Genomic DNA, 24,392 nt, shown 5'->3' on the forward strand with positions numbered 1-24,392 from the left:
TGAACTTAACAACTAAAAGAGCCCAACTATCCCCAAACTAGCACTACCCGTAACAGACTCCCACAAACAACAAATACAATACAATACCGGACAATTGTAAACAAAACACACTCAGACAGTATACAACAACAATATTTATTTCACAAAGTAATAAGTAAGGTAGCACACAGGACACAAAAGCACAAAATCACTGGACAACACTCTGAACACAGCCACACAGTCTAGAAGATTCACAGACTGCAAAGTAAATAGTCTTTACAATTACAGTATTTGGATGCGGCCTAATTTTCACTCCTGTGAGTCGAAAAATATGACGCACAATCTGTATGTGTGAAAAAATATGATGCATAACGATAAAAACGGCAGCCATTTTATGCAGGAAGTGATGTAATAGGATATCCTATTTACAGATTATATACAGTGGGTGTACTTTCACTTTCCCTTTGCAGTCTGTGACTTCAGGGCATGAAGTGGTTTTGGGTATTTTTTCCATTTTAATGTTATGTTACATTTGGGACACAACTGAGATAGGCTGATTTCACCCACTTTGGTGTTGATGGTGTATGTTCACATGTGAGACATCATACTGCAGCGGACCATGACCGCTACTTCCTTAACAGGATTTTGACGCTTGGCTGACGCACTAGATGGCCATATGTGTGGCCTACAAATATGTATTGCACAATTTGGGCATGTTTGGCATCAGGAGAGGATAGAAAGGTGACGCACATGAGTACAATACCTCAATGCCTATGGCTCAATGTGTGTGCAGTGGCTACTAATGTATTAGTCGACCCAGTGTGTGTGCATCACAAGATGCATTATTGCAAATATGCTTGTATGAATGTGAAGTCAATGTGTCCAAACCTTAGATGCAAGTCATTGTGGAAATGAGAGAGGACATGTACTAATCATACATGTAGCAACATCTGTTGTGTGCACTTCCAAGATTTTGGGTAACGTAGACACCACAAATGACAAAGCATGCACCACATAGATGGCAGACGCTTGTTCATGTCAATGATCCACAAGTTGCCATCCCATGTCCTAGATTTTTGGTAACTGCTTCCTAGGCACTTGTTGGTGAATCCCACAGTGAGTCAGGCACATGCATAGACAAAATGGGTACCATGTAATTGGCCCAGACAGCCAAAGGTGAACCACAAACGTAATATGACGCCACAGTTGAGGTCATATAACTGAGCCACAACTCTCCAGTGGCTGTGGTGGACCAGCAGACGAGGCAGCACGTGTCCACATTTTTCCAGTGATCAATTGCACAGAGGTGTCTTGTTCATGTGTGTGGTCCAATGTTGATCCTGTATATTTTAAGGGTGTATGTTGTCACAGTTACGTCCAGGTCTCATTATGAGTCAGTGGCAGCTATTCCTGTATCTACTGAGTATTCTTCGGAGATCAATGCGAGTAAAGTCAATGAGGACATGAGAACCTACATGGGGATGGTCCCACCCTGTCACTGGATACATGTTATGAGACTGTCAACAGGGCAACTTTGGTGTGCTGAGTGAGATAATGTCTCAGGTGTCATGTTCCGGCAGGTGTCATTACAACATTTGTACACAGGTTGGCCTCTTAAATTCCCACTGCATCTGGGAACATCATAGCCTCTGTGCTGATTATTCTCGCAGCTATTTACCACGCATGGCCCATCAATATGTTGTAAGCAATGTGATTCAGCGAGTGAACTGTCAGGGTCCTAACATGTGTGGACTTTTCATGGACATTATCAGAGGTAGCTGGTTCTGCTGGAGGCACCGTACCCAATCCCTGCATACGGCCCTGGTACACTGTCACATTTTGTCGTTCATGCATACATGAGACCCAGACAAGGGATGGGCCATGATTTTGGTATTCCAAGACAATTTAACAAATATGGTACAATTAAAAGGCAGATGGTGCTATACAATGTATTTGGGTATGCATTGATGAAGCACATGACAAAATACCCTCTGAGGAATGAGAGGTTTGGTAAAGCAAGTGTGGTGCATATGCAGCCACAAGGAATCTTTAGGGTAACGCACAGACAGGTGCCAGTCAGGCTGACAGGATGCAGGGTATATCTGGATCCAACAATTTCACAAGTTACATAATCAGTGGTCTGACTAAGACTGGTCAGAGGAAGAACAAGACAGTTGACATGGAAAACTGTGTATGTCCTGTGTTTTTGAAGGTGACACATGAACCCAAGGGCTGTGTTACACAGCTTAATTACTAGCAATGCATAACGGTGTATTTGACAAAATGCTGTTCCAGGCATCAGCAGGGGCAGTGCATGTTCAAATGGGTGGTGTGCATGGAGGTGATCACAGGTGTGTGCTGCATCTGTTTCTTACAAGTCCTGTATGTGATTCTTCAATTCAAATGGCCAACAGTACCTTTCACATGGGAAGCAATCTACAGGTGCTAACAGGGCTTAGTAACTACAAGCCAGTGTATTAATTGACCTGATGTCCATGCAGTCAGATGTACTATGACAATGGTATACCATAGGAAAGGGTGTAGCACACTGGATTACTATTGTTTGTCTGTGTGTGTAGAGGAGGGAACATCGGGGTACACATATTACTATCCCAGGGACCTCTTCAGACAGGTGGGTTGTGACCAGGAGCATGGGTGTGTCAGGAGTTAGGAAATGGGCTGACATGTACATGGAATGTCATGTGCGCAATGCTTGTCATATGTGTGACACTTGTGCTGTCTATGTTCTGCTTATATGGAACTCTAGTCACAGATATTCCTTGCAAAGATTGGATGCAGTTGGACTTACTGCTGTCAAGGGTCTGGTCATACATTCCTGTTACCTATGCAATAGCACATCAACTGCCTCATGTATGAGGCTTGTTTTCCCCTTATTGAGTGATGGTGTCTTAGTTGTGTGCCATATGCTGCGATGAACCATGCTTCCAACATGTATGTGTGAAATAGGTGTGGTCCTCTGCTATTGCCCTTCAAAGGTGAAATGTACAGAATATATGTCATTTACAGTGTTTGTGTATGTGACTGTTGTATGATACGCATCACAATTGCTCTTGGATTTTCTGTGTCCTGATCGGTATATCAGCAATGCTCCATGAGGCTACACTCTTATTCTGATAGTTAGAGATAAAGGTGAGCAAAAATGATTAGCCAGACCATGCTATGGTGATTATTATCGGTGTTTATTTACATTAGTTAATACAGTAGTGATGGTGATTATTTTTAAAAGAAATTGTTCACGATATGTTGCCGCCTACGCAATCCAGCAGCCGTGTTTGGTTGTTCCCCCTCATGTTGCAGGCCACCATCCTCCTCTTCCTCCTCTTCCGGCATGTGTGGCTCTGGTTCCAAGGGGGGAATGTTCCTTCCTATGCAAATGTTGTGCAGGATGGCACATGTTAGAATGATCTTACAGACCATTTCAGGGGAATATAGGAGGCTACCACCATTGATGTCGAGGCACCTGAATCTCTACTTGAGGATGCCTAAGGTCCTCTCGACTATCCTGCGTGTCCTCCTATGTTCGTCATTGTAGGCATGCTCTGCTGCAGTGCTTCGGTTGCCAAATGGTGTCATTATCCATGGCTGGATCCCATACCCCTGATCAGCTGAAAGAGAAAATGATTGGGATCATGTTGATGTAGCTTGCCCCACTGATATCCCCTTGCATGGCAGTAGGTGTCTTGTGTTGTCTGTGACTCTTTTGTGTTATTGTGTTGCACCAGGATATTTTGCCACGATGTTGGTGATCAATCCCTGGTGATCGACAATGGCCTGCATATTGATGGGATGTGTGTGCTTCCTGTTGCGGTAGAGGTGTTCAGTTGCAGCAGGTGGCACAAGGCGTACATGTGTGCAGTCGATTGCACCAAGGACATGTGGGAAGCCACTAATGAGGTAAAACCCCTGTTTTGTTTCCTGCTGCTTCTGCAGTGTGTTAGGGAAGCAGATGTGGCGGGTGTGAGTCCAATGATGGCATCCAGTACTTTGGGCAAAAAGGCAGAGAATGATGGCTGTGATATTCCGGCAACCAGGGCACCAGTTGTTTGAAAAGAGCCACTTGCCAGCATGCGAAGTACGGCAAGCAGCTTGGTTTCTGTTGGGATGGTGCGGGGTGTCGGCAAGGTGGGTGCCAACTGTGGCTCAATGTTTCGCAGCAGCTGCTGAATGGCCTGCCAGTTCAACCTGTACCTCTGGATGATGTCATGTACCCTGAAGCCATGAAGGGTTGTTCTGGTGCAGACTATCCTCTCCTGCCTTCTGGTTGCCTTTGGGGTCCCTGCTGGTGTTGTGGTAGCTGCTGTTGTTGTTGCTGGGCTCTGCGTCTGTGTGCACGCTGGATGAGAAGCACCTCCATGTCTCCCTTTTGCTGCTCTGCTGCCTTGCTGTTGCTTCTGTGTGTTCTGATTAAATACAGGTGTGTTTGCCCCATTTTAACGCTTGCCCTGACCCAGGCGTTAATTTTTGACGCAAATCGGGCTGTGTGTCATTTTTCGGCTCCGCCACCCGGCCATGCAGCATTTTTGCCGGAAAGCATAAATACGACGCACGGCCGTTTAAGTCATTTTTTGGACGGGAACGCCTACCTTGCATATGATTAATGCAAGGAGGGTTGCCGCATCAAAAAATGATGCACACAGCGGGATTTTGACGTCCGCTGGCTTGGGCGTCAAAGTTTAAATATGGGGCAAGGTTTGCGCTGAATGTGCGTCAAATTCTTTGAAGCACATTCGGCGCAGACAGAGTATAAATATGCCCCTAAATATATACTATCAACTTTGAATTTTGAAGCTTTGAATAGGTCCCCATTAGTCATGAAAAAGGTTAGCGGTTTGTGTTCAAATACTGAATTAGATGATGGAAACAAGGGAAACTCGAGACCTCTAGGGACCTTAGGCCATCAAAGATTTATAAATATGAGATCATCATCAGGACTCTGAGAATTCTGAGCCGCAGCAAAAAGATAATTGAACCACACTGACAAGGGTGGAAAGGGTCACTCTCAGGTCACCAGAAGGTGGCAGAGAAAATGCTCCATTGTGCTCGCCATGCGGTTCTCCTATTTTAAGACATCTAGCCCCATTTTGTGTGATTTTCCAGGATATCAACCTGTCTTGTCCAATTATTTCCTGTGGACCTCTCCATTAGTGCAAGCAATTCCTCAGCTGCCTCCTAGTGCCCTAGGAATGCCTGTTCCCACATTTTTCAGTGTGATTCAGTTATCTGTGTGCTCCCTACACTGGCAAAAAATTCTCATTCCTGATGAGGATCCTATGTCACAGTAGGGGATTGAAATGTTGTTGACTTATGACACAGACGTATTTTCATTCCTATATTTGCTTTAACCCCTCCCATGCCCTGGACGAGCTAGCACTCCCCCCGTGGGCCCCCCACCCACACCCCTCCGTCAGGGATGAAAGGGGAATCGCTTCCCCTTTCACCCCGACCTCCCCACACCCCAGTGACACCTGGTGACATCAACACACAAATCGCGCGCTGATCTCATCAGAGATCACCTCGGATAGTGCTGGAAGTAAGCTTCCAGCGCGATCCTGGAAGAGAAATGCTTTTGCATTTCTCTCCCGACCAGGAGTTGGGGCAGTAGAGACAAGAAAGGAAAGGAAAGACCTTTCGTTTCTTGTCTCTCACAGCATTTCTGCTCCCAGATCGCAGGGATTTATTTTTTGTTGTATATTTCAGTAGGGGGAGCGGCCCCTTGGGCAAGGGCCGCTCCTCAGGGGCCAAATGATTTCTAGGCCATGTCTGCCTTCCCTGGGGGCAGATCGGCCTAATATTAATGGGGACAGAAAACCACTAGACACCAGGGATAATTTTTGTTTTGTTTATTTTTATTTTTTATGTTTGGGGAGTGACCCCTTAGGCAAGGGTCGCTCCCGGGGAGCCAAATTATTATTAGGCCATTTCTGACCCCCCGGGGGAAGATCAGCCTTGCGATCTGACCCCCGGGGGGGCAGAAACCACTAGACACCAGGGATTATTTATTTTATTCATACTTGCGCATAAGGGGAGCGGCCCCTTGGGCAAGGGCCGCTCCCCAGGGGGGCAAATGATTTTTAGGCCATTTCTGCGCCCCCTAAGGGCAGAAAACCACTAGACACCAGGGATAATTTTAAATTTTTAATTTTTTTATGTTTGGGGAGCGACCCCGTAGGCAAGGGTCGCTCCTGGGGGGACAAATTATTATTAGGCCATTTCTAAGATAATTGGGCCGATCTGCCCTCGGGGGGGCAAAAACCCTAGACACCAGGGATTATTTATTTTATTCATACCTGAGAATAAGGGGAGCGGCACCTTGGGCAAGGGCCGCTCCCCAGGGGGCCAAATTATTTTTAGGCCATTTCTCCCCCCCCCACCCCCGGGAGCAGATTGGCCTAATATAATTAGGTCAATCTGCCCCCCAGAGGGGACAGAAAACCACTAGACAACAGGGATAAATTTGTTTTGTTTATTTTTTATGTTTGGGGAGCGACCCCCTTAGGCAAGGGTGTCCTGCTATTTGATGGAGTTTTGTTTTGACCAATGACTTTGTGTTTCACCACTGCGCATATTAGTTGCTCAATGTTCACCAGTAGCACATGGTATGTTTTGTTCAGTTGAGCCGCCTATTGGCTTTGACATGGCATTAGCCATTACTTTCTGTATTCAGTTTAGCCGTCTATGGGCTTTGACATTGCATTAGTCATTACATTCTGTATTCTGCCTATTGGCTTTGACATGCTGTATCCAGTCTAGCCGCCTATTGGCTTTGACATTGCATGCCTATTGACTTTGACATGATGTATTCCTATTGACTTTGACATGCTATTAGATATTCTGCCTATTGGCTTTGACATGATATCATATATTACATTTTGTATTCAGCTTAACTGCCTATTGGCTTTGACATGATATTATACATTACACTTTGTATTCAGCTCCGCTGCCTTTTGGCTTTGACATGATATTATACATTGCATTTTGTATTCAGCTCAGCTGCCTATGGGCTTTGACATGATATAAGACATTGTATTTTGTATTCAGCTTAGATGCCTATTGGCTTTGACATGACACTAGACATTGCATTTGATATTTAGGTTAGCTGCCTATTGCTTTTAACATGACATTGCATTTGATATTTAGGTTAGCTGCCCATTGCCTTTAACGTGGAGTTCTGTATTTTTCCAAGCTGTGTTTTTGCACCAGAGAACCAAGATGTTTTGCTCTCACAGTAGACTAGACCTGATAAGAGAGAGTACATGGGCGTTGTTTCTCTTCCCTTGAGCTTGGGAACAGGAGTAGTCTTGGAGACCTGGCCAGTCTCCAAAAGGCTTGCTCAGTTTCCCAGGTCTGAGAGGAGGGGGCACACCTTTGTAACGAATGTAACAGGCTGCAGAGAGTCAGATTCGAATCTGCCGGACCTCGTGCTGGAGCTTGGCGCCAGTTGCCAGCATCCCGTGTGGGTAGATGACACTCTTTCTCGCGGCTGACAGGGGTCTCAGCTTGCAGACCTTAGAAAGATGTAGCTGTAAATAGTTCCTACACGGTGAAGTATTTGTTTTGCTTTGCATTCAATATCTTATAAATATAACCTGCTGTGTATATTGCAAACTGATATATTTTGTTTGATTAACGCGGACTTGAAAGCTACTAATTCGTCATTCATTCATAAACATTGTGGTTGGGGAAGAATAAAATAACAATAAAAGTCTTCTTTGACCTCAGAAGTGTATTTCTGTTGTGTTATGTTAGTGCTTAGAAACTAAATAAGAGGAAAGCACTACAATTGGTACCAGGAGTGGGGTCGGTCATTAAGAGGTGATTAAAGGGGTTTGACGAGTTAGTAGATTTCTAAGTGCACACTTTAAAAGTGTAATTGTTTTTTGTTGTTTGGAGAATTACAGAAATTGTTTTCTGTTTGGAGAATCACAGTAGCACGGCAGACCATGTCTGAGAATACATGTGTTGATGAACTGCCTGATGGTGCTAAGAAAAACTGTGAATTGTTTTCTGTTTGGGGAATTACAGAAGAAAATGCATGTGTAGCTAAAAGGCCTGATAAGGTTTTGAGAAATAATTCCCGTTGTATATATGTAGAAAAAGTGTGTTTTGGAAGTAATGATGACAGAAAGGTCTGGATACCTTTATCTGCTTACAGAGAAATGCAGGAGAAATGTAGGCAGTTGGAACATGAAAATAGGAATTTACGTGAGCAAATTAGCCCGACTGAAAGTTATAAAACTGCTGTTTTTGAAGACAGCTCCGAGCTGCACTGAGTTTCCGTGTGAGCCAGGGTTTTTGGCAGCCAAAATGCATTCCTTAACTGATAACACGGAGGAGAGAGACCAGAATGTGATTTACGAGTTACCATTGCAAAATGCACAAGTAAAACGAAAGATTTTAGAGCAAGACACCCCGAGTTTCATTAGCTTGTTTGATTTTTGGAAAAAGAATAGCCCTCATTTGAGAGAAATCCTAACACTTTTGTACATGGTCACTGTGAAAAATAATATGCAGCTGCGCGCTTGTGATTTGGCAAATGAAATAATGCAGACTTTAGGTTTCTGCTCAGTGCAAGAAGGAAATACTTATGTACATTTAAATCATGAACAAGGGAAGAAAATAGTGCCCCTAGCTAGAATCATACAATGGATCTGGTACTTGCAAGACAGGGCTAGCGTACCACAGATAAAAGAATTACCAATGAAATTGTGTGCACCATTTGAATTCGTGTCCACTGAAGATAAAAAGCATGTTTGTTTTACTAATGATTCATTGACTGAAATGTTGTTTTCTGGCACAGGAGAAGGAACAGCGTTGTATAATGTGTGTCAGATTTTAAAGCAAGAGCTACGTGAGATGTGTCATTTTTACGCTGATTTTTGGTTCTTTGATAATGTTTTAGCCACATGGCTTGTACCTAACTGGTTCAATTACCTTGCAGATGTTAATGAGAAAAATGCAGAGAGAGAAGTGTTCACCCAGAATTCTGCCTTAGTGGGGATAGCTATGTGGGTGCCCCAGAAATGTGAAAAGGCCACTTACAGGTGGGCAGAGATGAGAGAGATGCCCATTCCCCTAGATTTGATAAAAACTGTGCAGCATGCACAAAAGCAATCTGTCATGCAAGCAGTCACAGAGCAGTTGGGGAGAGGAAAGTTACCAGGACAGAAATGGCAAAGTGATCAGGTTTTAGGGAGAGTTATTGCTGCAAATTACCAAGGAAAAATCGAAATTATGCTGATACCTAGAAAAGAATCTGATTCATTCATACAAATTGGAGACAGAATGGCCCAACTTGACAAAAATGCAGTGAATGGAGGTTTGGTAAAGAAGGAGTCTGCCCCAGCCCTTCTGACAGTGCAAGAAAAGGGGAGCTGTGGCGCAGCAGATAAAAACCTCAGTGCTGATGTGTGGGCTGACGCCCCAAGTGACCCTCCAGAACCTGCAGAAAATATAACAAAGGGCCCCAAAAACGTCCTGCTGATTATAAAACAGGGAAAGAAAGAGGAAGGGTGCAGTTTAAATGAAAAATGTTATTTGCAAGAAAAGTCATACTTGTTTCTTTTGCAGATCCGACCACGTTTCGCCACTGTCCCTGAGTGTGCTGTGTGGTCCCCCTTCCGGTGTGTGCGTGTGGGGTCGGGGAAGGGACCGAATCCCCAACCTGAACCTGGCTGAGTAAAGTGCCAGCACCATGGATCCATTTTGCGCAAACTGCGCCTTCAGTTCAAGTTCAACTTGTTTGCTGTGTTTTTTTTTTTTTTTCTTCTTTTCCCTCTCGTATGGAACTCTGACTTTTGCTTACCTTCCAGAAAACCTTTCAGGTGGACCGTGCACCTTTACATGAGCAGAACTCATGCCACATCAAATTGCTAACACTGTTGAATTAGAGACTCATTCAGAGAAAAAAAAAAAAAAAAAATTGCCCAGTCTTTTCTATGTAGATGTATCTGATGTGAAAGGTTATGAAATCAATGTGTTAATTCACTTCTATTGCTTTACAGGGATTGCTTTGATCATAATGTTTTTTTTGTGCTGATGTTTTTTTTTTTTTTTGTTTGTTTGAAATATGAGATATGTGAAACAAAAATTCATTGGTCAAAGGGCGGAATGTCCTGCTATTTGATGGAGTTTTGTTTTGACCAATGACTTTGTGTTTCACCACTGCGCATATTAGTTGCTCAATGTTCACCAGTAGCACATGGTATGTTTTGTTCAGTTGAGCCGCCTATTGGCTTTGACATGGCATTAGCCATTACTTTCTGTATTCAGTTTAGCCGTCTATGGGCTTTGACATTGCATTAGTCATTACATTCTGTATTCTGCCTATTGGCTTTGACATGCTGTATCCAGTCTAGCCGCCTATTGGCTTTGACATTGCATGCCTATTGACTTTGACATGATGTATTCCTATTGACTTTGACATGCTATTAGATATTCTGCCTATTGGCTTTGACATGATATCATATATTACATTTTGTATTCAGCTTAACTGCCTATTGGCTTTGACATGATATTATACATTACACTTTGTATTCAGCTCCGCTGCCTTTTGGCTTTGACATGATATTATACATTGCATTTTGTATTCAGCTCAGCTGCCTATGGGCTTTGACATGATATAAGACATTGTATTTTGTATTCAGCTTAGATGCCTATTGGCTTTGACATGACACTAGACATTGCATTTGATATTTAGGTTAGCTGCCTATTGCCTTTAACATGACATTGCATTTGATATTTAGGTTAGCTGCCCATTGCCTTTAACGTGGAGTTCTGTATTTTTCCAAGCTGTGTTTTTGCACCAGAGAACCAAGATGTTTTGCTCTCACAGTAGACTAGACCTGATAAGAGAGAGTACATGGGCGTTGTTTCTCTTCCCTTGAGCTTGGGAACAGGAGTAGTCTTGGAGACCTGGCCAGTCTCCAAAAGGCTTGCTCAGTTTCCCAGGTCTGAGAGGAGGGGGCACACCTTTGTAACGAATGTAACAGGCTGCAGAGAGTCAGATTCGAATCTGCCGGACCTCGTGCTGGAGCTTGGCGCCAGTTGCCAGCATCCCGTGTGGGTAGATGACACTCTTTCTCGCGGCTGACAGGGGTCTCAGCTTGCAGACCTTAGAAAGATGTAGCTGTAAATAGTTCCTACACGGTGAAGTATTTGTTTTGCTTTGCATTCAATATCTTATAAATATAACCTGCTGTGTATATTGCAAACTGATATATTTTGTTTGATTAACGCGGACTTGAAAGCTACTAATTCGTCATTCATTCATAAACATTGTGGTTGGGGAAGAATAAAATAACAATAAAAGTCTTCTTTGACCTCAGAAGTGTATTTCTGTTGTGTTATGTTAGTGCTTAGAAACTAAATAAGAGGAAAGCACTACAAAGGGTCGCTCCTGGGAGGCCAAATTATTTTTAGGCTATTTCTGCCCCCCCAATATAATTAGGCCGATCTGCCCCCAGGGGGGGCAGAAACCACTAGACACCAGGGATTATTTATTTTATTCATACTTGCACATAAGGGCAGCTGTCCCTTGGGCAAGGGCTGCTCCCCAGGGGGCCAAATTGTTTTTAGGCCATTTCTGCCCCGGGGGGGGGGGGGGGGCAGAAAACCACTAGACGCCAGGGATATTTTTTTTTTTGTTTATTTTTATTTTTTTATGTGTGGGGAGCGACCCCTTAGGCAAGGGTCGCTCCCGGGGGACCAAATTATTTTTAGGCCTTTTCTGCCCCCCCAGTGGCAGATCGGCCTAATATAATTAGGCGGATCTGCCCCCAGGGGGCAGAAACCTCTAGACACCAGGGATATATATATTTTTTTATTTACTTTATGTTTTTATGTATGGAGAGTGACCCCTTAGACAAGGGTCGCTCCCCTGGGGGGGAATTTGTATTTAGGACATTTCTGCCCCCTTGGGGGCAGATCAGCCTATTTTTGTTAGGCCAATCTGCCCCCAAGGGGGGCAGAAACCTCAAGACACCATGGATCGGTGTGTGTGTATGTGTGTGTTTTGTTTGGGGGGCAGCCCCTTGGGCAAGGGTCGCTCCCCATGGGGGCACCTTACTGTTGGCCATAACTGCCCCCCCGGGGGCAAATTGGCCTATTTTTGGAAGGCCCACCTGCCCCCACGGGTGGCAGAAAGCCCATCAGAGACAAGGGAAGATTTTTTTTTCAAAATAAGAGGTTTGGGTGTATGGCCATACCCCCACCGCAAATAAATGGGGCTAAAGTTATTCTGCCCACCAGTGGGCAGATGGGGCAATTACCCCGGATCCACTCCCCAGGGTGGCAGAAAGCCTACTAGATTTAAAGGAATTAAAAAAAAAAAAAATAGTGGGGTGGTGGCTACCAACCAGTATGGGCCTGGTAATGCCCCCACCCGAACTGAAGGGGCTAACAGTCTTTCAGCTCTCCCTCACACACTAAAACATCTTATCCCATGGCAAGCAAGAGGACATTTGATTATTTGGGGTTTTTGTTTTACATTTGGGTCGTGAGAGCTTGGTAACTCTCGAAATCATCCCACTTGGAATGGTGAGGGCTGCATTTTTTTTTACTTTGGGACGCTGCCATGTAGAAAAATCCACAAGAGCTAGACACATCTGAAAACTAAACATCTGGTTGATTCCAGGGTGATGTGCTTCACATGCACCCCACACCATTTCCTTACCCACAATGTCCTGCAAACCTGCAACTTTGCTGGAAAGCACATATTTTTCTCACATTTTTGAGATGGAACCTTCCGGAATCTGCACGAATCCACTAAATTCCTACCACCCAGGATTGTCTCATCTATACCGATAAAAATTCTGCTGCACTTGTCAGTCTAAAAAAGTTTTTTTTCAAACTGCCCTTTTGGACCCACTTTGGTTCCCCTTCAATTTCGACATGTTTTTGGCTCTTCCCTGTCACAAGCACTTGGCCCACCTACACAAGTGAGGTATCATGTTTACCAGGAGACTGAGGGGAACGTTGGGTGGTAGAAAATTTGTCCAGTGCGGTGATCCCACACAGAAATGTGGGAAAAAAGTGATTTTTTTAGCTAAATTTGAGGTTTGCTGAGGATTCTGGGTAAGAAAACATTGGGGGATCCACACAAGTCACTCCTCCCTGGACTCCCTCGGGTGTCTAGTTTTCAGAAATGTCTGGGTTTGGTAGGTTCCCCTAGATGGCTTCTGAGCCCAGGACCAAAAACTCAGGTGCCCCCCCTGCAAAAACAGGTAGTTTTGTATTTGATCATTTTGATGTGTCCAGATAGTGTTTTAGGGCATTTCCTGTTGCGAGCACAAGGCCTACACACACAAATGAGGTACCATTGTTATCTGGAGACTTGGGGGAACGCTGGGTGGAAGGAAATTCGTGGCTACTCTCAGATTCCAGAACTTTCTGTCACCAAAATGTGAGGAAAAGATGTTTTTTAGCCAAATTCCGAGGTTTGCAAAGGATTCTGGGCAATAGAACCTGGTGAGAGCTCCACAAGTCACCCCAGCTTGGATTCCCCTAGGTGTCTAGTTTTAAAAAATGCATAGGTTTGGTAGGTTTCCCTAGGTGCCGGATGAGTAAGAGGCCAAAATCCACGGGTAGGCACTTTGCAAAAAACACCTCTGTTTTCTTTGGGGAAATGTGATGTGTCCACATTGTGTTTTGGGGCATTTCCTGTTGCGGGTCCTAGGCCTACCCACACAAGTGAGGTATCATTTTTATCAGGAGATGTGGGCGAATGCTGGGTGGAAGGAAATTTGTGGCTCCTCTCAGATTCCAGAACTTTCTGTCACTGAAATGAGAGGAAAAAGTGTTTTTTAGCCAAATTTTGAGGTTTGCAAAGGATTCTGGGTAACAGAACCTGGTGAGAGCACCACAAGTCACCCAATCTTGGATCCCCCTAGGTGTCTAGTTTTAAAAAATGCATAGGTTTTGTAGGTTTCCCTAGGTGCCGGCTGAACTAGAGGCCAAAATCCAAAGGTAGGCACTTTGCAAAAAAAACCTCTGTTTTCTTTGGGAAAATGTGATGTGTCCACGTGTTTTGGGGCATTCATGTCGCGGGCCCTAGGCCTACCCACACAAGTGAGGTATCATTTTTATCGGGAGCCTCGGGCAAACACTGGGTGGAAGGAAATTTGTGGCTCCTCTCAGATTCCACAACTTTCTGTCACTGAAATGTGAGGAAAAAGTGTTTTTCAGCCAAATTTTGAGGTTTGCAAAGGATTCTGGGTAACAGAACCTGGCAAGAGCCCCACAATTCACCCAATCTTCGATTCCCCTAGGTGTCTAGTTTTAAAAATTGCATAGGTTTGGTAGGTTTCCCTGGGTGCCGGCTGAGTTTGAGCTCAAATTTCACAGGTAGGCATTTCGCAAAAAAACATCTCTGTTTTCTCTGGAAAATGTGATGTGTCTACATTGTGTTTTGGGGCATTTCCTGTCGCGGGCCCTAGGCCTACCCACACAAGTGAGGTATCATTTTTATCGGGAGCCTCGGGCAAACGCTGGATGGAAGGAAATTTGTGGCTCCTCACAGATTCCAGAACTTTCTGTCACTAAAATGAGAGGAAAAAGTGTTTTTTAGCCAAATTTTGAGGTTTGCAAAGGATTATGGGTAACAGAACCTGGTGAGAGCCCCACAAGTCATCCAATCTTGGATTCCCCTAGGTGTCTAGTTTTAAAAATTGCATAGGTTTGGTAGGTTTCCCTGGGTGCCGGCTGAGTTTGAGCTCAAATTTCACAGGTAGGCATTTTGCAAAAAAACATCTCTGTTTTCTCTGGAAAATGTGATGTGCCTACATTGTGTTTTGGGGAATTTCCTGTCGCGGGCCCTAGGCCTACCCACACAATTGAGGTATCATTTTTATCGGGAGCCTCAGGCAAACGATGGGTGGAAGGAAATTTGTGGCTCCTCTCAGATTCCAGAACTTTCTGTCACTAAAATGTGAGGAAAATGTGTTTTTCAGCCAAATTCTGAGGTTTGCAAAGGATTCTGGGTAACAGAACCTGGTGAGAGCCCCACAAGTCACCCATCTTTGATTCCCCTAGGTGTCTAGTTTAAAAAAACGCATAGGTTTGGTAGGTTTCCCTAGGTGCCGGCTGAGCTAGAGGCCAAAATTCAAAGGTAGACACTTTGCAAAAAAAACTCTGTTTTCTTTGGGAAAATGTGATGTGTCCACGTTGTGTTTTGGGGCATTCCTGTTGCGGACCCTAGGCCTACCCACACAAGTGAGGTATCATTTTTATCGGGAGCCTCGGCCAAACGCTGGGTGGAAGGAAATTTGTGGCTCCTCTCAGATTCCACAACTTTCTGTCACTAAAATGTGAGGAAAAGGTGTTTTTTAGCCAAATTTTTAGGTTTGCAAAGGATTCTGGGTAACAGAACCTGGTGAGAGCCCCACAAGTCACCCAATCTTGGATTCCCATAGATGTCTAGTTTAAAAAATTGCATAGCTTTGGTAGGTTTCCCTAGTTGCCGGCTGAGCTAGAGGCCAAAATCCACAGATAGGCACTTTGCAAAAAAACACCTCTGTTTTCTTTGGGGAAATGTGATGTGTCCACATTGTGTTTTGGGGCATTTCCTGTTGCGGGCCCTAGGCCTACCCTCACAAGTGAGGTATCAATTTTATCAGGAGACGTGGGCGAATGCTGGGTGGAAGGAAATTTGTGGCTCCTCTTAGATTCCAGAACTTTCTGTCACCGAAATGTGAGGAAAAAGTGTTTTTTAGCCAAATTTTGAGGTTTGCAAAGGATTCTGGGTAACAGAACCTGGTGAGAGCCCCACAAGTCACCCAATCTTGGATTCCCCTAGGTGTCTAGTTTAAAAAAATGCATAGGTTTGGTAGGTTTCCTTAGGTGCCGGCTGAGCTAGAGGCCAAAATCCAAAGGTAGGCACTTTGCAAAAAAAAAACTCTGTTTTATTTGGGAAAATGTGATGTGGCCACGTTGAGTTTTGGGGCATTCCTGTCGCGGGCCCTAGGCCTACCCACACAAGTGAGGTATCATTTTTATCAGGAGCCTCGGGAAAAATGCTGGGTGGAAGGAAATTTGTGGCTCCTCTCAGATTCCACAACTTTCTGTCACTAAAATGTGAGGAAAAAGTGTTTTTTAGCCATATTTTGAGGTTTGCAAAGGATTCTAGGTAACAGAACCTGGTGAGAGCCCCACAAGTCACCCAATCTTGGATTCCCCTAGATGTCTAGTTTAAAAAAATGCATAGGTTTGGTAGGTTTCCCTAGGTGCCGGCTGAGTTTGAGCTCAAATTTCACAAGTAGGCATTTTGCAAAAAAACACCTCTGTTTTCTCTGGAAAATGTGATGTGTCTACATTGTGTTTTGGGGCATTTCCTGTCGCGGGCCCTAGGCCTACCCACACAAGTGAGGTATCATTTTTATCAGGAGCCTCGGGCAAACGCTGGATGGAAGGAAATTTGTGGCTCCTCTCAGATTCCAGAACTTTCTGTCACTAAAATGTGAGGAAAAAGTGTTTTTTAGCCACATTTTGAGGTTTGCAAAGGATTCTGGGTAACAGAACCTGGTGAGAGCACCACAAGTCACCCAATCTTGGATCCCCCTAGGTGTCTAGTTTTAAAAAATGCATAGGTTTTGTAGGTTTCCCTAGGTGCCGGCTGAACTAGAGGCCAAAATCCAAAGGTAGGCACTTTGCAAAAAAAACCTCTGTTTTCTTTGGGAAAATGTGATGTGTCCACGTGTTTTGGGGCATTCATGTCGCGGGCCCTAGGCCTACCCACACAAGTGAGGTATCATTTTTATCGGGAGCCTCGGGCAAACACTGGGTGGAAGGAAATTTGTGGCTCCTCTCAGATTCCACAACTTTCTGTCACTGAAATGTGAGGAAAAAGTGTTTTTCAGCCAAATTTTGAGGTTTGCAAAGGATTCTGGGTAACAGAACCTGGCAAGAGCCCCACAATTCACCCAATCTTGGATTCCCCTAGGTGTCTAGTTTTAAAAATTGCATAGGTTTGGTAGGTTTCCCTGGGTGCCGGCTGAGTTTGAGCTCAAATTTCACAGGTAGGCATTTCGCAAAAAAACATCTCTGTTTTCTCTGGAAAATGTGATGTGTCTACATTGTGTTTTGGGGCATTTCCTGTCGCGGGCCCTAGGCCTACCCACACAAGTGAGGTATCATTTTTATCGGGAGCCTCGGGCAAACGCTGGATGGAAGGAAATTTGTGGCTCCTCACAGATTCCAGAACTTTCTGTCACTAAAATGTGAGGAAAAAGTGTTTTTTAGCCAAATTTTGAGGTTTGCAAAGGATTATGGGTAACAGAACCTGGTGAGAGCCCCACAAGTCATCCAATCTTGGATTCCCCTAGGTGTCTAGTTTTAAAAATTGCATAGGTTTGGTAGGTTTCCCTGGGTGCCGGCTGAGTTTGAGCTCAAATTTCACAGGTAGGCATTTTGCAAAAAAACATCTCTGTTTTCTCTGGAAAATGTGATGTGCCTACATTGTGTTTTGGGGAATTTCCTGTCGCGGGCCCTAGGCCTACCCACACAATTGAGGTATCATTTTTATCGGGAGCCTCGGGCAAACGATGGGTGGAAGGAAATTTGTGGCTCCTCTCAGATTCCAGAACTTTCTGTCACTAAAATGTGAGGAAAATGTGTTTTTCAGCCAAATTCTGAGGTTTGCAAAGGATTCTGGGTAACAGAACCTGGTGAGAGCCCCACAAGTCACCCATCTTTGATTCCCCTAGGTGTCTAGTTTAAAAAAACGCATAGGTTTGGTAGGTTTCCCTAGGTGCCGGCTGAGCTAGAGGCCAAAATTCAAAGGTAGGCACTTTGCAAAAAAAACTCTGTTTTCTTTGGGAAAATGTGATGTGTCCACGTTGTGTTTTGGGGCATTCCTGTCGCGGACCCTAGGCCTACCCACACAAGTGAGGTATCATTTTTATCGGGAGCCTCGGCCAAACGCTGGGTGGAAGGAAATTTGTGGCTCCTCTCAGATTCCACAACTTTCTGTCACTAAAATGTGAGGAAAAGGTGTTTTTTAGCCAAATTTTTAGGTTTGCAAAGGATTCTGGGTAACAGAACCTGGTGAGAGCCCCACAAGTCACCCAATCTTGGATTCCCATAGATGTCTAATTTAAAAAATTGCATAGCTTTGGTAGGTTTCCCTAGTTGCCGGCTGAGCTAGAGGCCAAAATCCACAGATAGGCACTTTGCAAAAAAACACCTCTGTTTTCTTTGGGGAAATGTGATGTGTCCACATTGTATTTTGGGGCATTTCCTGTTGCGGGCCCTAGGCCTACCCTCACAAGTGAGGTATCAATTTTATCAGGAGACGTGGGCGAATGCTGGGTGGAAGGAAATTTGTGGCTCCTCTTAGATTCCAGAACTTTCTGTCACCGAAATGTGAGGAAAAAGTGTTTTTTAGTCAAATTTTGAGGTTTGCAAAGGATTCTGGGTAACAGAACCTGGTGAGAGCCCCACAAGTCACCCAATCTTGGATTCCCCTAGGTGTCTAGTTTAAAAAAATGCATAGGTTTGGTAGGTTTCCTTAGGTGCCGGCTGAGCTAGAGGCCAAAATCCAAAGGTAGGCACTTTGCAAAAAAAAAACTCTGTTTTATTTGGGAAAATGTGATGTGGCCACGTTGAGTTTTGGGGCATTCCTGTCGCGGGCCCTAGGCCTACCCACACAAGTGAGGTATCATTTTTATCAGGAGCCTCGGGAAAAATGCTGGGTGGAAGGAAATTTGTGGCTCCTCTCAGATTCCACAACTTTCTGTCACTAAAATGTGAGGAAAAAGTGTTTTTTAGCCATATTTTGAGGTTTGCAAAGGATTCTAGGTAACAGAACCTGGTGAGAGCCCCACAAGTCACCCAATCTTGGATTCCCCTAGATGTCTAGTTTAAAAAAATGCATAGGTTTGGTAGGTTTCCCTAGGTGCCGGCTGAGTTTGAGCTCAAATTTCACAAGTAGGCATTTTGCAAAAAAACACCTCTGTTTTCTCTGGAAAATGTGATGTGTCTACATTGTGTTTTGGGGCATTTCCTGTCGCGGGCCCTAGGCCTACCCACACAAGTGAGGTATCATTTTTATCAGGAGCCTCGGGCAAACGCTGGATGGAAGGAAATTTGTGGCTCCTCTCAGATTCCAGAACTTTCTGTCACTAAAATGTGAGGAAAAAGTGTTTTTTAGCCACATTTTGAGGTTTGCAAAGGATTCTGGGTAACAGAACCTGGTGAGAGCCCCACAAGTCACCCAATCTTGGATTCCCCTAGGTGTCTAGTTTTAAAAAACGCATAGGTTCGGTAGGTTTCCCTAGGTGCCGGCTGAGCTAGAGGCCAAAATTCAAAGGTAGGCACTTTGCAAAAAAAACTCTGTTTTCTTTGGGAAAATGTGATGTGTCCACGTTGTGTTTTGGGGCATTCCTGTCGCGGGCCCTAGGCCTACCCACACAAGTGAGGTATCATTTTTATCGGGAGCCTCGGCCAAACGCTGGGTGGAAGGAAATTTGTGGCTCCTCTCAGATTCCAGAACTTTCTGTCACTAAAATGTGAGGAAAAAGTGTTTTTTAGCCAAATTTTGAGGTTTGCAAAGGATTCTGGGTAACAGAACCTGGTGAGACCCCCACAAGTCACCCAATCTTGGATTCCCCTAGGTGTCTAGTTTTAAGAAATGCATAGGTTTGGTAGGTTTCCCTAGTTGCCGGCTGAGCTAGAGGCCAAAATCCAAAGGTAGGCACTTTGCAAAAAAAAACCTCTGTTTTATTTAGGAAAATGTGATGTGGCCATGTTGTGTTTTGGGGCATTCCTGTCGCGGGCCCAAGGCCTACCCACACAAGTGAGGTATAATTTTTATCAGGAGCCTCGGGTAAATGCTGGGTGGAAGGAAATTTGTGGCTCCTCTCAGATTCCAGAACTTTCTGTCACTAAAATATGAGGAATAAGTGTTTTTTAGCCATATTTTGAGGTTTGCAATGGATTCTGGGTAACAGAACCTGGTGAGAGCCCCACAAGTCACCCAATCTTGGATTACCCTAGATGTCTAGTTTTAAAAAATGCATAGGTTTGGTAGGTTTCCCTAGGTGCCGGCTGAGTTAGAGCCCAAAATCCACTAGTAGGCATTTTGCAAAAAAACACCTGTTTTATTTGGAAAATGTGATGTGTCTACATTGTGTTTTGGGGCATTTCCTGTCATGGGCACTAGCCCTAGCCACACAAGTGAGGTATCATTTTTATTGGGAGACTTAGGGGAACGCTGGATGGAAAGAAATGTGTGGCTCCTCTTAGATTCCAGAACTTTCTGTCTCCGAAATATGTGGAAAAAGTGTTTTTTAGCCAAATTCTGAGGTTTGAAAGGATTCTGGGTATTAGAACCTAGTGAGAGCCCCACAAGTCACCCAATCATGGATTCCCCTAGGTTTCTAGTTTTCAAAAATGCATAGGTTGGGTAGGTTTCCCTAGGTACCGGCTGAGCTAGAGACCAAAATTTACAGGTAGGCACTTTGCAAAAAACACCTCTGTTTTCTTTGAAATATGTGATGTGTCTACATTGTGTTTTGGGGCATTTCCTGTCACTGGCACTAGCCCTACCTACACAAGTGAGGTATCATTTTAGAGGGAGACTTGAGGGAACGCTGGGTGGGAGGAAATTTGTGGCTCCTCTCAGATTCCAGAACTTTCTGTCACCGAAATTTGAGGAAAGCGTGGATTTTTAGCCACATTTTGACGTTTGCAAAGGATTCTGGGCAATAGAATCTGGTGAGAGCTCCACAAGTCCACCATCTTGGATTCCCCTAGGTGTCTAGTTTTCAAAAATGCATACGTTTGGTAGGTTTCCCTAGGTGCCGGCTGAGCTAGAAGCCAAAATCCACAGGTAGGCAGTTTTCGAAAAAAACACCTCTGTTTTCTTTGGGGAAATGTTATGTGTCCACATTGTGTTTTGGGGCATTTCCTGTTGCGGGCCCTAGGCCTACCCACACAAGTGAGGTATCAATTTTATCAGGAGAAGTGGGCGAATGCAGGGTGGAAGGACATTTGTGGCTCCTCTCAGATTCCAGAACTTTCTGTCACCGAAATGTGAGGAAAAAGTGTTTATTAGCCAAATTTTTAGGTTTGTAAAGGATTCTGGGTAGCAGAACCTGGTGAGAGCCCCACAATTCACCCAATCTTGGATTCCCCTAGGTGTCTAGTTTTAAACAATGCATAGGTTTGGTAGGTTTCCCTAGGTGCCGGCTGACCTAGAGGACAAAATCCACAGGTAGGTACTTCGCAAAAAACACATCTGTTTTCTTTGGGAAAATGTGATGTGTACAAGTTGTGTTTTGGTGCATTTCCTGTCGCGGGCACTAGGCCTACCCACACAAGTGAGGTATCATTTTTATTGGGAGACTTGGGGGAACGCTGGGTGGAAGTAAATTTGTGGCTCCTCTCAGATTCCAGAAGTTTCTGTCACCGAAATATGAGGAAAAAGTGTTTTTTAGCCAAATTTTGAGGTTTGCAAAGGATTCTGGGTAACAGAATCTGGAGAGAGCCCCACAAGTCACCCCATCTTGGATTCCCCTAAGTGTCTAGTTTTCAAAAATGCATAGGTTTGGTAGGTTTTCCCTAGGTGCCGGCTGAGCTAGAGGCCAAAATCCACAAGTTAGGTATCATTTTTATCGGGAGACTTGGGGGAATGCTGAGTGGAAGGAAATAAATTTGTGGCTCCTCTCAGATTCCAGAAACTTCTGTCACCGAAATATGAGGAAAAAGAGTTTTTTTAGCCACATTTTGAGGTTTGCAAAGGATTCTGGGTAACAGAACCTGGTGAGGTATCAATTTTATCAGGAGAAGTGGGCGAATGCAGGGTGGAAGGACATTTGTGGCTCCTCTCAGATTCCAGAACTTTCTGTCACCGAAAAGTGTTTATTAGCCAAATTTTTAGGTTTGTAAAGGATTCTGGGTAGCAGAACCTGGTGAGAGCCCCACAAGTCACCCAATCTTGGATTCCCCTAGGTGTCTAGTTTTAAACAATGCATAGGTTTGGTAGGTTTCCCTAGGTGCCGGCTGACCTAGAGGACAAAATCCACAGGTAGGTACTTCGCAAAAAACACATCTGTTTTCTTTGGGAAAATGTGATGTGTACAAGTTGTGTTTTGGTGCATTTCCTGTTGCAGGCGCTAGGCCTACCCACACAAGTGAGGTATCATTTTTATCAGGAGGCTTTGGGGAACGCTGGGTGGAAGGAAATTTGTGGCTCCTCTCAGATTCCAGAACTTTCTATCACCGAAATATAAGGAAAAAGTGTTTTTTAGCCACATTTTGAGGTTTGCAAAGGATTCTGGGTAACAGAATCTGGTGAGAGCCCCACAAGTCACCCCATCTTGGATTCCCCTAGGTGTCTAGTTTGCAAAAAGCCATAGGTTTGGTAGGTTTCCCTATGTGCCGGCTGACCTAGAGGACAAAATCCACAGGTAGGTACTTTGCAAAAAAAACCTCTGTTTTCTTTGAGAAGATGTGATGTGTACAAGTTGTGTTTTGGTGCATTTCCTGTTGCAGGCGCTGGGCCTACCCACACAAGTGAGGTATCATTTTTATCGGGAGCCTCGGGCAAACGCTGGATGGAAGGAAATGTGTGGCTCCTCTCAGATTCCAGAACTTTCTGTCACAAAAATATGAGGAAAAACTGTTTTTTTGCCAAATGTTGAGGTTTGCAAAGGATTCTGGGTAACAGAACCTGGTGAGAGCCCCACAAGTCACCCCATCTTGGATTCCCCTGAGTGTCTAGTTTTCAAAAATGCATAGGTTTGGTAGGTTTCCCTAGGTGCCGGCTGAGCTAGAGGCCAAAATTCAAAGGTAGGCACTTTGCAAAAAACACCTCTGTTTTCTGTGGGAAAATGTGATGTGTCCACGTTGTGTTTTGGGGCATTCCTATCGCCGGCCCTAGGCCTACCCACACAAGTGAGGTATCATTTTTATCGGGAGCCTCGGGCAAACACTGAGTGGAAGGAAATACATTTGTGGCTCCCCTCAGATTCCAGAAGTTTCTGTCACCGAAATATGAGGAAAAAGAGTTTTTTTAGCCACATTTTGAGGTTTGCAAAGGATTCTAGGTAACAGAACCTGAAGAGAGCCCCACAAGTCACCCCATCTTGGATTCCCCTAGGTGTCTAGTTTGCAAAAAGGCATAGGTTTGGTAGGTTTCCCTAGGTGCCGGCTGAGCTAGAGGCCAAAATCTACAAGTAGGCACTTTGCAAAAAACACCTCTGTTTTCTTTGCGAAAATGTGATGTGTCCACGTTGTATTTTGGGGCATTTCCTGTCGCGGGCACTAGGCCTACTCATACAAGTGAGGTATCATTTTTATTGGGAGACTTGGGGGAACGCTGGGTGGAAGTAAATTTGTGGCTCCTCTCAGATTCCAGAACTTTCTGTCACCGAAATATGAGGAAAAAGTGTTTTTTAGCCAAATTTTGAGGTTTGCAAAGGATTCTGGGTAACAGAATCTGGAGAGAGCCCCACAAGTCACCCCATCTTGGATTCCCCTAGGTGTCTAGTTTTCAAAAATGCATAGGTTTGGTAGGTTTTCCCTAGGTGCCGGCTGAGCTAGAGGCCAAAATCCACAGGTAGCCACTTTGCAAAAAACACCTCTGTTTTCTTTGGGAAAATGTGATGTGTCCACGTTGTGTTTTGGGGCATTTCCTGTCGCGGGCACTAGGCCTACCCACACAAGTGAGGTATCATTTTTATCGAGAGACTTGGGGGAATGCTGAGTGGAAGGAAATACATTTGTGGCTCCTCTCGGATTCCAGAAGTTATTGTCACCGAAATATGAGGAAAAATAGTTTTTTTAACAACATTTTGAGGTTTGCAAAGGATTCTGGGTAACAGAACCTGGAGAGAGCCCCACAAGTCACCCCATCTTGGATTCCCCTAGGTGTCTAGTTTGCAAAAAGGCATAGGTTTGGTAGGTTTCCCTAGGTGCCGGCTGAGCTAGAGGCCAAAATCCACAAGTAGGCACTTTGCAAAAAACACCTCTGTTTTTTTGCGAAAATGTGATGTGTCCACGTTGTATTTTGGGGCATTTCCTGTCGCGGGCACTAGGCCTACTCACACAAGTGAGGTATCATTTTTATTGGGAGACTTGGGGGAACGCTGGGTGGAAGTAAATTTGTGGCTCCTCTCAGATTCCAGAACTTTCTGTCACCGAAATATGAGGAAAAAGTGTTTTTTAGCCAAATTTTGAGGTTTGCAAAGGATTCTGGGTAACAGAATCTGGAGAGAGCCCCACAAGTCACCCCATCTTGGATTCCCCTAAGTGTCTAGTTTTCAAAAATGCATAGGTTTGGTAGGTTTTACCTAGGTGCCGGCTGAGCTAGAGGCCAAAATCCACAGGTAGGCACTTTGCAAAAAACACCTCTGTTTTCTGTGGGAAAATGTGATGTGTACACGTTGTGTTTTGGGGCA

Source organism: Pleurodeles waltl, chromosome 11 (assembly GCF_031143425.1).
Source record: "Pleurodeles waltl isolate 20211129_DDA chromosome 11, aPleWal1.hap1.20221129, whole genome shotgun sequence".
Classification (NCBI taxonomy): Eukaryota; Metazoa; Chordata; class Amphibia; order Caudata; family Salamandridae; genus Pleurodeles; species Pleurodeles waltl.